The sequence below is a fragment of the Amphiura filiformis genome, chromosome 14, assembly GCF_039555335.1.
Source record: "Amphiura filiformis chromosome 14, Afil_fr2py, whole genome shotgun sequence".
Taxonomy (NCBI): Eukaryota; Metazoa; Echinodermata; class Ophiuroidea; order Amphilepidida; family Amphiuridae; genus Amphiura; species Amphiura filiformis.
The window spans coordinates 36,288,124-36,301,947 of record NC_092641.1 but is presented as its reverse complement, the minus strand read 5'-3'; the positions used below and the strand labels follow the sequence as shown (position 1 = coordinate 36,301,947).

Genomic DNA, 13,824 nt, shown 5'->3' with positions numbered 1-13,824 from the left:
TATATGACCTTGAGAAGTAAATATATAGTCAGTATCCATCCATGGTATCTGAGTTTTTTCCTATTATACTCAAAAACGGATTTTATAATAAGAATTAAAGTTGTTTACGTGCATATAGGCTCTCTCACAGCCGGTTTCTGTCGTGTATGTTTGCGACTGAGCCACATGCAGACTGGGTTGCCAGGGAATACCAGGACAAAGTATCCGTTTTTGACTATAACAATGTAAATATGACCAGAAGGTCTGGATTTGGCCTGTTATCAGTATACTGATAACATGGCTATAATTGGATATCTGATAAACAGGCTTATTTTGTAAACAGATAATGCTCTGTGGTTATTTATGGATGGAAACTTAGGAAATTGCTATTAATGAAATAATTAATATATTAAACATACATTTTGTTTTTTCAACAATGGAAATCCGTTCACAAATAAGGTTTTTAGGAACCATTTGACATTAAACATTTTGAACAATCATTGCTCTATTAAAAGGATACAATTGCACTCCTGCTGATCCAGGCTACTGATAAGCTGCAACAAGTGTGACCACTAATTCAACAATAATAATGAGCATTAATCTGAGTTACCATTCCCTGATCTGACCAAACAAGGAAACAATCTGGGTATAAACAGTGCAGGTGCCACTACTACCATCAATAATTGATGTTGGGAGTGACACTAGTCGTCAGGGGGAGGGTAAATACCAGTAATTGGGGTAGATTGTAACTACCAGTAAACTATACATTGTAAATAAATATATCTTAAATAAAATACCATGCTTTTAATGGATTTTAACTGTAATTTACTAAATATTGGTAAATGGTAAAACACAGAAAAGGTAAAATGACAGATTGTTATGGGGGTTATGGACATGATGAGTTAGTAAGCGGAAAATGTTGAATGTCAGGTCAAGGTCATCCAAAGTGAATTGAGTATAGATTGTCAGATTGTGGAAACCATCAAGGTCATATCAAGGTTAAAGTTAATAGTTGGATTGTCATGAAACTTGGTTGATATGAAATCCCTTAAGCAGCAAACATTCTTAAAGGTTGTCTGAATATAGACTGTTGTATTGTTGTAAAACTCAGTGGATGTGATTTCAATTAAAGCTATTTGTTCAGGTATAAATTAAAATATGTAGACCTATTTAGCACACATTTTTCAATTCCGCTTTCAGCATGAAAATTTTGAGTATTTCCCAGTATGTCATTGGTGGTATTTACCAATAAATGCCAATATTTCGCACCCAGTTAGTTGTACCAAACATTCAAATTTACTAGCATTCAAAGTACTTGCAATGTAAAATTATGAAACATGATCTGCATCCATGGCGTTGTCTTTTTAAAGACATTTCTTGTCATTTAATTCGGCAATGTACATGTTGATGCCCCTGTCACACATCGCCGCAAGCCATTTTTTGGCAATTTTCCTATGGGATTTTCTAAATTTTCAAATCGATGGTGAAAACATCGTTTTTGCAATAGTATAACTTCGATTTGGAGTGAAATTGAAATGGGATGGCAAGTGGCAGAAAGTTGAGAAATAATATAGAAAGTTAGATGTCCAAAATAACGTTCCACAATCAAGATATCGATAATATAACAAAACAATGTTGCCTGTTTAAGATAATTATACTTTCGAGTCAACCTCTGTCTGTAGACGTGATTAGCGTCCTCAAACAAGGTCACGGCATCATTTTATTCATAATGTGCTATAAACAACAATTGGATACATGCTAATGAACAATTGTCATATCCAGATTTATGTCATCCTTGGCTTTGTAATGCGAGAAATATTCGTAGTACTACGAAAAAAATACAAGCATGTATTTTCAATGGCGACGCTTACTGTTCAGTGCCCCCATAACATGACCTCTACATTGTAGCACGTGATCTTAAATGTGTATAGAAAAAAGGAATCCACTTCGATGAATAAAAATTACTATAGTCTGGTCAGTACAAAAAGACCATAGACTAGTGATTTAATTAATTTTCTAAGATTTAAAGAACCACCTTTTAGCTTAGTTACACGGATGAAGTTGTGATAGTTTTGAGATACAACAATATCATGGTACAGCAAGAATGTTCTTTTGTAAATATTTCTATTTTCATATTTTCACCCTAAGTTAAAGCCATATTATAACATTTGCTGAGGAGGACGCCCTCAATATATTTCAAAATACTGTTTTCCACACGATTATATTGTACTTTATTAAACCAACATACCCTGCAAAAATCAAGACCCTGTGTGCTGTAGTTTTGTCAAAATCCGAGATTTTGAATAAAACGCAGGAACCGTCGTTTTATTATTTACGGTGGAAATATTAGTCGAACGCGTATGACGTGCGGGTAGGTGATCGACGCAACAAATGATCGTACCGTAACATGACCGAAGGAGCGATACGTATTGGCGACATCGGCGCTGGTAGTAAATTCCAATTTTCTTTGCTTTGCCTTAGTTGTTCGGCTCAAAATTAAAAGGGGTATATCTGACAGTAAAAGCTAACATTTTATGGCAAAGAAATGCCAATCTATTTTGTATGAAAATGTTATAATATGACTTTAATGAAATTGAGTGAGATTCGTAGACTATTATAGAGCTGTTCCACGGACCAGCTAAAAATGAAACCAATATGAACAAATATGAACAAATACCACATTATAAAATGTTTGTCAGCAATTAATTTTTTTCAACAATTGCATTACCGACTGGTTTACTGTTATATCTTTGATACAATTGAAGGGTATGTATTATGTGTGAATTGCAGTATATGATGTTGCAGCATAAAGCAGAGCAATAATTTCGCGTATATACATTAAACACATAAATTTTTATTATCTGCTCTCGCATACCCGTCTGGTTTGTGTATAGGCTTTTATAGTATTAATGCAGTCTTTCCCCATCCCGGGGCATTGACTAAACATCATCAAATTAGTTGTGTTGAGATATGCATTTGCCAATAAGTTAAACTGGTGTCATTGTTAATTTACGAAGATTTTAACACCCACTTAAATTGCAATTTATAAATTGGGATGGTTTAATGATAAATGTTTTATTCTGGCTATAATAATGAAGGAGCCTACCATTCATATATTCCTAGTCTTCCACCTGCATGTAATGAAATACTTGAACAATACAACTCGCTTGCTTGCTTGCTTAGGCCTACTTATCCAGTCGGACTCAGCTGATGGCCCTCAAAACCACTCTGTTCTGCATGCAGTTCCTAATGTCCTGTCTCTCTTTTCAAATATCCTGGGTTAATTAGTCCTTCCATGGTTGCCCTCTTATTCTTTTACTATATGTGTAGGCTGCCATGACCAAACTCTGGAAGCTGACTCTGTTTCTCTTCTGGCAAAGTGTCCAGCGAATCTTTGCCTTTTGGTTTCAGGTTTTCAGACATTGGAAAGAGACGTAAACTGACCTATTTTGGTTAAAATGGTCACAATTGAGCAATAGCATCAAAATAATGCATTTCCCTAATAATATTGACATGTTTAGTAAATTAAAAAAAACAGGTTAAAAATCGCAAAATTGCATTTTCAACCCAAATATCTCAGTTCACATAATTTTTTCAGAAATGACAGCCGGGTAAAATAAAAAGATCAGAGTGTGTAGATATATTTTAATACATAAGAAGCTTTGTCCAAAAATGTTGCACGAAAATCTTAAATAGTGCAGATAGACCGATGTGGCCTCTCTACTATTACATGCTGTATTTTCTTTTTTTATATAAAATATATATATCTGGGTCCCAATGCCGAAATTTTAGGTTGTGCCCCAGAGGCCAAGTTATCATTTACCTTTGAGCCCCTTGTGCGAAAACAGCACAGTTTGGTCAATTAATTGGAAAATACGTTTTTTCATAACTCAAGATGGCTACTATACGTAAAATGTAATTTAAAAACAATCAAGTTCCGTAATTAGACCGATGGTGACTCGTCAGGCAAACACAATTGCGTCTATTATTAATTAGCATGATTAATTATACATCCAGACTCTGGGTCACCTTAATTATGGTCACAAAGCTTTAGTTACTACATGTATTATGGTATATCTTTGAGTAAACCAGTAGTGTTTAAACAAGTTTGAAACAACTGTAAATATTGTTCATTTTGAACAATTCAAAATCGAAGTTTTTAACAAACGTTTTAGGGATGTTTCACCACTACACTAGTGGCTTCTTCAGACTGGCAACTCATCACATCTGACTGTTTCCTTTTATGGGTAACAGGAGATACCGTAGAGGGCGTGATGAGTTGGTCAAAGATGTTATTGAGTGCGTTGGCCGCCTCATCCTTGTTTAGAGTGTCATGTCCTTTTCTGCGGATCCTTAGCCACCTGGTAGTCTTATCAGCTTCACGATCAATGACTTTGGATTCCTCCCATTGAAACAGTCAGATGAGATGAGTTGCCAGTCTGAAGAAGCCACTATAGTGTAGTGGTGAAACGTCACTCAAAAGTGAGTTTAAAACTTCGTTTTTTGTTAGAATTGTTCAAAATGAACAAATTTTACAGTTGAAATCAACATTCCTAATGAACTTGTTAAAAAAAAAGAAATTTGAAACAACCTTTGGATAACACTGACACATTGTATTTGCCCGGCTAAATTTACACCAATTGTTGAGGTAATGGTAATATTAACAAGTTTGACTGTGGTGCATGATATAACGTCGGTCGGGCAATTTCATTGTCATGATTGTGACACCAACGGATTGGCTCTTTTGCTAGACTGGTTGGTCTCTCATGTTCCTTACATAGCTCGACGCGATGGTCAGATAGAGGGCAACATTATTTATTCTCTGGTGAAGATATAAAATAAATTCCTGTTAAAACATAGGCCCCATGGGGCCCCATTCCCTAGCGCCTCCTGATTTAAAAAAAAAATGCGTCTTACACATATCTGAAAATCGGTTTCATTTGATCGTATTGACCTTAATAAGTTCTACATGCGTATGTCTTCATAGAATTAATTTATGTGTCTTTAAAAAATGGCACACTTCTTGGGAGACTCTCCTGATCCAATTAACGTGTTAATAACGGCACTGACCTCGCTTGCTAAGCGTCTCGTGGCACAGCTCTGTGGAGAAGTATGGTGCTTGTAACGCTATACTGCTCACGAGCTTTGCATATCTGATTAAAATGAAAATGAATCTATGGTTGGTTTGCGTTCAGTCTCAACATGTATGAATCACATCTTGGGAGTTTTCACAATTTTTTTTGTATAAGAGGCCATGTACTATCCTAAAAATACCCCTTATCAAAAACATGATATCAGCTGCATACTTAGACATTTTGAAATCATAATGAATTTTCAAACTTGTGACAAGTTTCCATTTTTATTTGGGCAGACCACGCGGGAAAGTGGTTAACATAAAAACAGTATCATCACAAATAACAGGCACTCGTTTCTCAAAACAAAGAATGTTTATATATTTATATATAAATGTAGGCCTATGCATAATGCCTAATTTTTCTCATTTGAATGGAATTGAAATTTATCTATACATTCCTAATTTGGTCACGGCAATACCAAATGTGAAGTTTTCATCGACAACTGGTTAACAAAAATGGTTAGTAGGCCTACATGGATGATACGATCGAGATGATCATATCTTATTGTTGACGATTTGAATCGTAAAATGGCCAATAGGTCGAGAACCACAACACCGGCACCCCTCAGAAAATGTGTTATAAGTCATACGTTTAAACTGATGGTATAGGCCTACTTATTATGCAGGATAGCTATACATGTATTTGCCATCAGAATCTTATATGAGTGGGTTAACTTTGAAATGAACACGGCCAGTTACCTACATTTATCAATTTGTAGTACTAAGCCAATTCAATTACATGAAATGTGTATGAATTGGATACAAACTGGGAGCGATTAAAAACATTGAAATACTAGATGAGTTCTTGAGGTTTAATTTGTGATGCTAGTCAGCATAGGATTCATAAGAATATCAGCATTACCAAATTTTGGAATCAAATTATGCCAGTTAAATGTATCAATTGCATAAGCAATGAACAAATAATTGGTGATTTGTAAGGAGCGTAAATCCAATTAAATCATGCAGACATTGGATCCAGAGTGACAAATATTTTACTTTCAAACCAATACACAACTATTGGATATATTATTGAATATTCTTAGTCAGTGGGAGTGGTCTAGTTCGTAGACACATTTCTGATTGGACAATCGCATGATTTCGGGTGCCGTCTATCAGGCCGTAGACGACCCCACGTCATCATGCGTCTTGATAATGCGTAACATGCGTGTAGAGGTGCGCGTATGTATCGCGCTGGATGCGTAGACTAGTGCGGAATACGCGAACGCGCTAGCAATACGCACAATAGAATACGTGAAGTTGTAAACAAGTTTCGTTCATTTTATAATTAGGGGAGTTTTTATGACGGTAACTTAGTTTTTGTTTAAAAAATTTGTTTACAGTTATTAAAATAATATTTAACTGACTAAGAATGAGAATAAACGATAGGAATTTTTATTTTGCCTATCCTCTACCTATGATAGACGACAGGCAGGTCCAATATTTTTATCGTAGTGGATACCGGCTGCGCCGGCATCCACTACTCAAAATATTGGACCTGCCTGTCGTCTATCACACGGTAGAGGATAGGCAAAATAAAAATTCCTATCGTTTATTCTCTAAATGCCTTACTTCATTATGCCTAATCCTGTTGTATTATATACGCCATATTCCTAATTAACAGTATACAACTGACAAATAAATGGGAATATTTTAAGTGTAGTGCCCATTGTATTTTTTCTCTCAATAATTATATTGTTGTCTGTGAAAAGCTCGGCGGTTCCTGGATAGAGATGAGTAGATTGAATCCAACAACGTAGCCTATACAATAGAATATTATTGCGACGCTCTTTGCAACGGTTAATGACGACCCAGGAAGTGGAAAGCCTACATTATAGTCCTGTAGGTACCATATTATTTAGCTACACAATATAGAGGGACATGATGAGTGTGGGTTGTGGTGACTTATTGGGGTGTGTTTTAGCATAGACTGTGGTCTATGGTTTTAGTGTATTATGGGTATGGTTGGTATTTAGAGAATAAATGATAGATTTTGTCTTTTGCCTATCAATATCGTGTCATAATGGATGGGCTGGCCAATATTTTGAGTAGTGGATGCCGGCGCAGCCGGTATCCACTACGATAAAAATATTGGCCAGTCCATCCATTATGACACGATATTGGATAGGCAAAAGACAAAATCATATCATTTATTCTCATTCTTATTCAGTTTTAATGTAATTTTGGGAGAAAAACTGCCTTTTTCAGAAAAAATAAAGTTACTTTTGTGAGGACACCCCGTTGTTTTAAATGAACGAAACCATCACGAACATCTAAGCCGCCGAATCGCGTTCTTAGTTCTCGCACGTGTGTTACGCGAACGCATTATCGCGTGATCATTGAGGAGCAACAAGCGTGCCGCCGTTGCGTGGCGGCGCGCGCCCTGACTAATATCACTATCAACTATTGTGAGATATTATACACCCGAAAACCAATCAAATTACGTGAATTCTTTACAAGACGCACCCATTGAATAAGAAATGTATTTTGATAGGCATTAATTGGTGAGATTGGTGAGAGAAGTTTTGTAAATAATGTCTTTTATAAACCTGCGGGTTGTAGTTTTTCTTCGGTATATTTGTGGTGTTCTAGTGTAGTATGAAAGCATCGCCAGGTAGGCGTATGCCGCTAAAAGGCGTATACATGTTCGAAAAAATAAATAAGTAAAATGTATTAATTAAAAAGTTACACAAAATTAATAAACTGGTCAAATATTGGACATTAGACAGCAATGGATATAATTAGTGTTTTCCTAACATTATTTTTGAAAGAAATTATCCCCAAATGAGCTGGCATTTTGAGGGGAAATTACAGGCAACAAAGACGAGTAGAAATACTATATTATTGGGGTGGGTCTACCTTTTGATTCAACTAATAAATAGCATTGGCGGAACAAATATTGGAATTAATCTTTTGGTCATGTTGGTAACGGTTTTATCAATAAGAGCATACAGCAAAACATAATTTTAATAATGTCACGGCATAATTGATACAAATGTCAAGTTTAATCACGTTTGCGACATGACGGTATTATTGGAGTATATTCCAGACTCCATGCTCGAAACACCAAGTCATAGTCATAGTAACACATATAGGTAAGGTTTATGAATACCATAATTAAAATGTTTATGTGAAATATCATTATCGTTATAGTAAGTAGGTATATTCGTCTCAGGTATAGCAAATTCAAGTATATAAGCAAAATCAATATACGTATCACATTACTTATCCATTGTTAATGTACATAAAATGTGTTGATGTAGGGTCCATGTTTAAAGCCATCTTATAATATGAAATTAGTTATTTTTTTCAATAGGCGCCTATTTGTAATATTTACACATGTCCCAAACTTGCACCTAAATGGAATCGGCCAAATTTTGACATAAAGTCATAATTTATTTTATTATGACTTTATGTCCTCCCATAGAACTGCATGTTAAATGGCAAAAGTAACCATAAATGTTTCTTTCACTTTACCTTGTTATTTCAGCTCAAAATGGACAGAAACCCTTCCCGACAATTATTACTAATATTTCAGCATTTTGAGTAGGTCTATAGAATAATAGACTATGCCATAGTCGAATTTTGATAAACAAATATGTTATTATTAATCACGATGAACGCCTTCCGTTGAACTCAAAATTATACTGATATTTATTAAAATTAAAGTGTTCACTAGTAAAATGGTTATAAAGAGTTTATATAATTAGATGATTAGTGACAATAAAAGTTATTGAATGCAACATATCTTGCATAATTATAATGGCTCACTTCAATACTGAACAGTTCTGATTTTGGAATCTACCCGTTTATTGATCGCGAAAGCCCGAGTAAAAAATGAAGATAACAAACAAAGGGAGTATGGTGACTGAAAATATCAGATGTGAAAATCTATCAATTGCACACAAATTAATACAAATCAGCGTTTTATGCTTAAATGTAATAGCCAGAATATGCAAAATGGGCAAGCGGACTACGGAGAAGTCTAATAGAATAACAAATCAAAATTCATACATATACACCAATCCGAGAAGCGTTTACTGTATTTGGCCCTCTATTGACGGCAACACAGATGTACCAGAGCGGGAGATTTAATTCGTAATTCAATACTCATGATTGTGTCTTGAATATCACTGTTGTGTACAATTCCCGGGTACAATTCTGTATAGCACACAATAAATAATGGATGGAACCCCCGACCTCGGGACACCGCAGTTTTACATCGGGGACACCGCAGTAATGGCGAAGTCGGATAGGTGTATAGCTTTAATAAATGCAGATTTTAGTCATTTTCAATTGCACACGCGCTCACGAGTTTATCCATGAGTCCCCATCATTGTTAATTCATGCTGATTTGTTAGCTTTACATGTCTTTGGTTTGGTTTGTTTACCTGCTCTTATACGTTTTTTGTTTTTAAAAACCGTTTTGATGAGTTTCTACAAACAAGGGCAAACTATCATTATACAGCAAAGTTGTCAAATACAAAATATCTTACCATAGTCATTAATAACATGTGCTCGTATGTCACCTATTACTACATTTAGAAAGCGTGAGACAGTAGGATATTCATATCTGGTGCACCAGGTTCCTAGTTCATTCCCCGGTGGTGTGGCGACTTGGAAAATTGACACTATCTGTAGATTGAATTCAGAATTCTGTTCTCCCCATGGTAAATTTAGAATTGGGTCAGTTTAATAAGTGCAGTGGGAAACCCTTTGAGGTTTCCTTTAGCCCCTCATTTTAAACTTAATTTCCATGTAAAACTAACATAATTTCCCTTTTATATGCTAAAAACATGTGCTATTTATTTCAAATTTCATAGTTAATAAAAAAATTAAAAATATGAAAAACTAAATATAAAACATGTCAAATATAAAAGCCATGTCATTTATGAGCACAATCCGTAATTTGATTGCAATGTGCTTTTGTTATTAGTAGGCTTAATGAGTAGCATTGATGGAAAGTCCTGACTTCGTTAGGTTCATCTAAGTATTCTGTCGGTCCGTGTCACGTCACTTCCGGTTGATGATGTTCGAGTGAAAACAACTTCTCTGATTCGATTTTTGTTGATGATTTCTGTCATTGGTGTTATGTAAATTTCGATCGCAAATAGTCAGTGGAATCAAACAACCGTTTCTAAGTATTCAGAGTGGAAGAAACTTACTTGATTTACCGTTTATATACTGACAAACTTAAAATTAAATTCAATGGTCGAGTGTCGTTTTTCCGAAATTGAGGGTCACTCCAGCAACATCGCTATGTAGCCTCCTTCACAGCCGGTTTCTGTTGTTCACAACAAACCGTGAGCCACATGCAGTTTGGGCCCGAGACTAGAGATAGCCCGGATGTCCGACCGACAGAATACATCTGACGGTACAATGGGCTGTTCTAGTTTAAATCTGTACACCCTATGGTAGCTGAATAATCCAGCCTTCTCCACCCCGCACGTCCCAATATTGGAGAATATCAATATAAGCAACCTCGGACTAACCCTACATGATCTTAATCGCCCATAAAACTCGATTTGAAGATTAATGTCATCTCTTCCATAGGGGGTGCATGGATTTCATGGAATAGCCCACTGATATCCTATATTATACGAATTAAAATCAGGCTTCGTTATATTCAGCAAGGGACAGAACTATACTTTGTTGAAAAGCATGCAGCTAAGACGCAGTACCATATATAAACAATCAACCATCACAGCCAGGATCAGCTCCCCGATTTCTCGTATACGGGTAACCGAGAGACAAACAACACCAACAAGTAATTAGTTCCTTTCCCAGGGGAATTTCGTTATTTCAATTATCTACAAATAATTGTGCACAAGCTATAGCACGCGTCATATCACACATCTATATCGTAGGACTATGCACAAAATATTTAAATGAGTCACGAAAAAATACACAGATGGTTTGAGTGTCTTCAAATTACAAACGACTAAGAAAATACCATCAGAAAATAATATCTGTCAATGTATCTTAAGAATCGCTGGCATTAGACTAAGCTTGTTTGTACTCGTTTGGTTGCTGATTGGAAAACAAGAAATCACTTAATCTTTTGTATTTTTACTTGTTAAGAGTTGAACCTCTTGAAGCAATTGTTTTCCGACCTTGTAACGGAAGGTATTAAAACAACCATTAAAAATGACATAACATCTACTTTAATATAATTCACATAATTTGGTTAGAAAAACAAGACTTTGATGCTTGTCTTGATATTATTGATCTCTGTGTATTTGTCCTGCATAAACACGTCGTCCTGTCAACCACTGCAATACACACTCAATTTCAAAACGATGGCTGTTATCATGTATACGTATCTAGCTGCATATTTGGGTTATGTCTATTCTCCAGCTTCTGAATCAATACTGGGCATATTTGCTCGCATTTTGATGCATTGTTTAAACTGCTGATTTTAATTACAACCATGCAAAGTTGAAATTTTCAATTTCGTGAAAAACACTTGAAACTTTTTTTTTACACCGTTCGGTACATTCTTCATCAGTATAATATAATAGTGTGTTATAATCTAAAACCAATACTGTCATAAGATTTTAAACATTATATTCTGGAATATTGCTTGAATGACATATTTGCATCACCCTACATTTCATTTTGACGAAAGATATGGTAACTATTTTTAAATTACTTAGTATAATAAACAACAATGACGAAATCAACAATGACAATTATAAAATTGCTTTTCCGGTTTGGGAAAAACATGTATGAAATAGCAGGGAAATAGCCAAAATGTACATGTATAATGTGTATAAAATGAAACCTGATATTATATAATATCAATACCACAGGTCGCCTTGAATAATCACATACACGCGTATAAACAGCGGGCAATCAGTACCAACAAACTGACGTCTATCGACCAAGCACAAGGAAATTATCCTGTGAATTTATAGGTCTTATCAATAGTCAAGAAACTGGAATGATACTATATTTTTGTAAACTATACTTTTTATATTTAACTAAAACTCAGAAAGGTATTTTGATTGTTGTCATTTTAAGAGTGTATTCCATTGGTAAAACTATATTTATGTTATCTCGAACTCATAATCGTATGTATATTCTTATACATTATGCAAATAAATATGATATTATTACGGGACAGCTTAATTCGCAATTTGCCACATATTTTATCAAACCACTGTGGTTTATCTGCAGTATCAAGTTTACGTTTCAAATGTTTATCAAACATTTTCAAAATTAATCATTAAACAGTGCAGTTGCTAAAATCGTAAGTGAGATGAGTCATGGATATAGGGACTTACCTTTCACCCGTCTGACACAGGCCAGGAGATTAACACAGATGTTGGCAAGCCAGGAGCAGTAGCAGTAAAAGCTTAAGACATGTCAAAATCGTAGCTTTACAAACCCGAGCTGACTACATACGTATAAACACTATCAGCTATCCTTCTGTAAGGTGTCCACGGCGTAAATCAAATAAATAACATCCAAGGTTTCCCAGGTTTGGTAACTAGTAAGATTTAATTATCAATTTCCTAGTCAAAAATGATTGAACAAGACGGTAGATTCGATTTGGAACCGGAGTTTGGACGTTTTTTCTCCGCTGGTTTATTATTATTACATGAAATGTATGAAAACATGGTACACCGTGGCTGTGTGTGGTGAATTATCCACGGCGCTGAGTGAATGAGCGATGAGGAAAAGCAGTGGTTTCAATAATGCTTCATCAGCCTCGTCTCTACGCTTGTGGGTGGTGAATCCTGTATCTCACATTGGCACATAATATGACGTTGAGACTATAACGTAAACAATCTGAATTTTGCATTTGTACATTAATTTCGTTAATTTAATGAGGGTTTTAGAAATCAAAATCACATCTTAACAATTATTTAGTATCTCTTTACGGACAGAAAGCTTACGCTTAATAAGAATTTTTGCTGCTAAAGCGTAAGTGTTATAAGTGAAAAACATGTATCGCAAAATATAATGAATTTACATATATTCTTGCGAGTACCGAAAGGAAAATTGAGCGAATAATTGGTATTCTGTGTGGCGCATGCATGATAGAATTACAAACGTTGCTAAGGTAGGCTGTATAGCTTGTCAATGAAATTTGAATTTGATTAACTTAATGAGAAAAGAATAAACAGTAATTGATTTGTGAATTTTAAAGGGTTCATGCAAAAGCAAACGTGGCATGCATGGGTTTTGTGTGTTTTTTTTTATCAAGCAATGTTATTGGAAATTCATTTCATTAATTCAACACTTATTGTAAAGAACTGAAATTAATAAAACGCAATATTAGAAATGGAGGCGCACTTGTCATAAGATTGTGGCGGTGTAATCCTATTACGCAGCTTCACATTTAGCTGACGGAGAAACACTAAATGTAATGAAATATTTATTTGTAAAAAACAAAACAAAAACAAAAACAGAGAGTAAAACAAAGAGCACAGTGTTGTGTTATTCGATTGTGAACGAGTCAAATGCCTGTATATTTTTGCTAACATGAAATAGAAGGATAACAAAAACTGTAATAGCTGCTGAAAAAATGAGGTAGTTACCAATTCATACAGGCATACTACTGGAGGCATCAGGTAGTTACCAATTCATACAGGCATACTACTGGAGGCATCAGGTAGTTACCAATCCATACAGGCATACTATTTCTCCAATGTATATTACTGCTGATATCAAGTAGTTCATCAACACCTACATACTATAGATATCAA

General features: G+C 35.1%; 1 protein-coding gene across 2 annotated transcripts in view; it reads right to left on the bottom strand.

Moving 5' to 3' along the window:
• LOC140170037 (adhesion G protein-coupled receptor L3-like) overlaps positions 1-12,811 on the bottom strand; it is a 117,269-nt gene extending 104,458 nt beyond the window's left edge. The window contains exon 1 of one of the 2 annotated variants that reach the window (XM_072193353.1): positions 12,397-12,811. The gene's annotated coding sequence lies outside the window, so the exon portion shown is untranslated. The remainder of the gene's footprint in view (positions 1-12,396) is intronic. The other variant, XM_072193352.1, reaches the window with a different exon arrangement.
• Between the last annotated feature and the right edge of the window lie 1,013 nt (positions 12,812-13,824).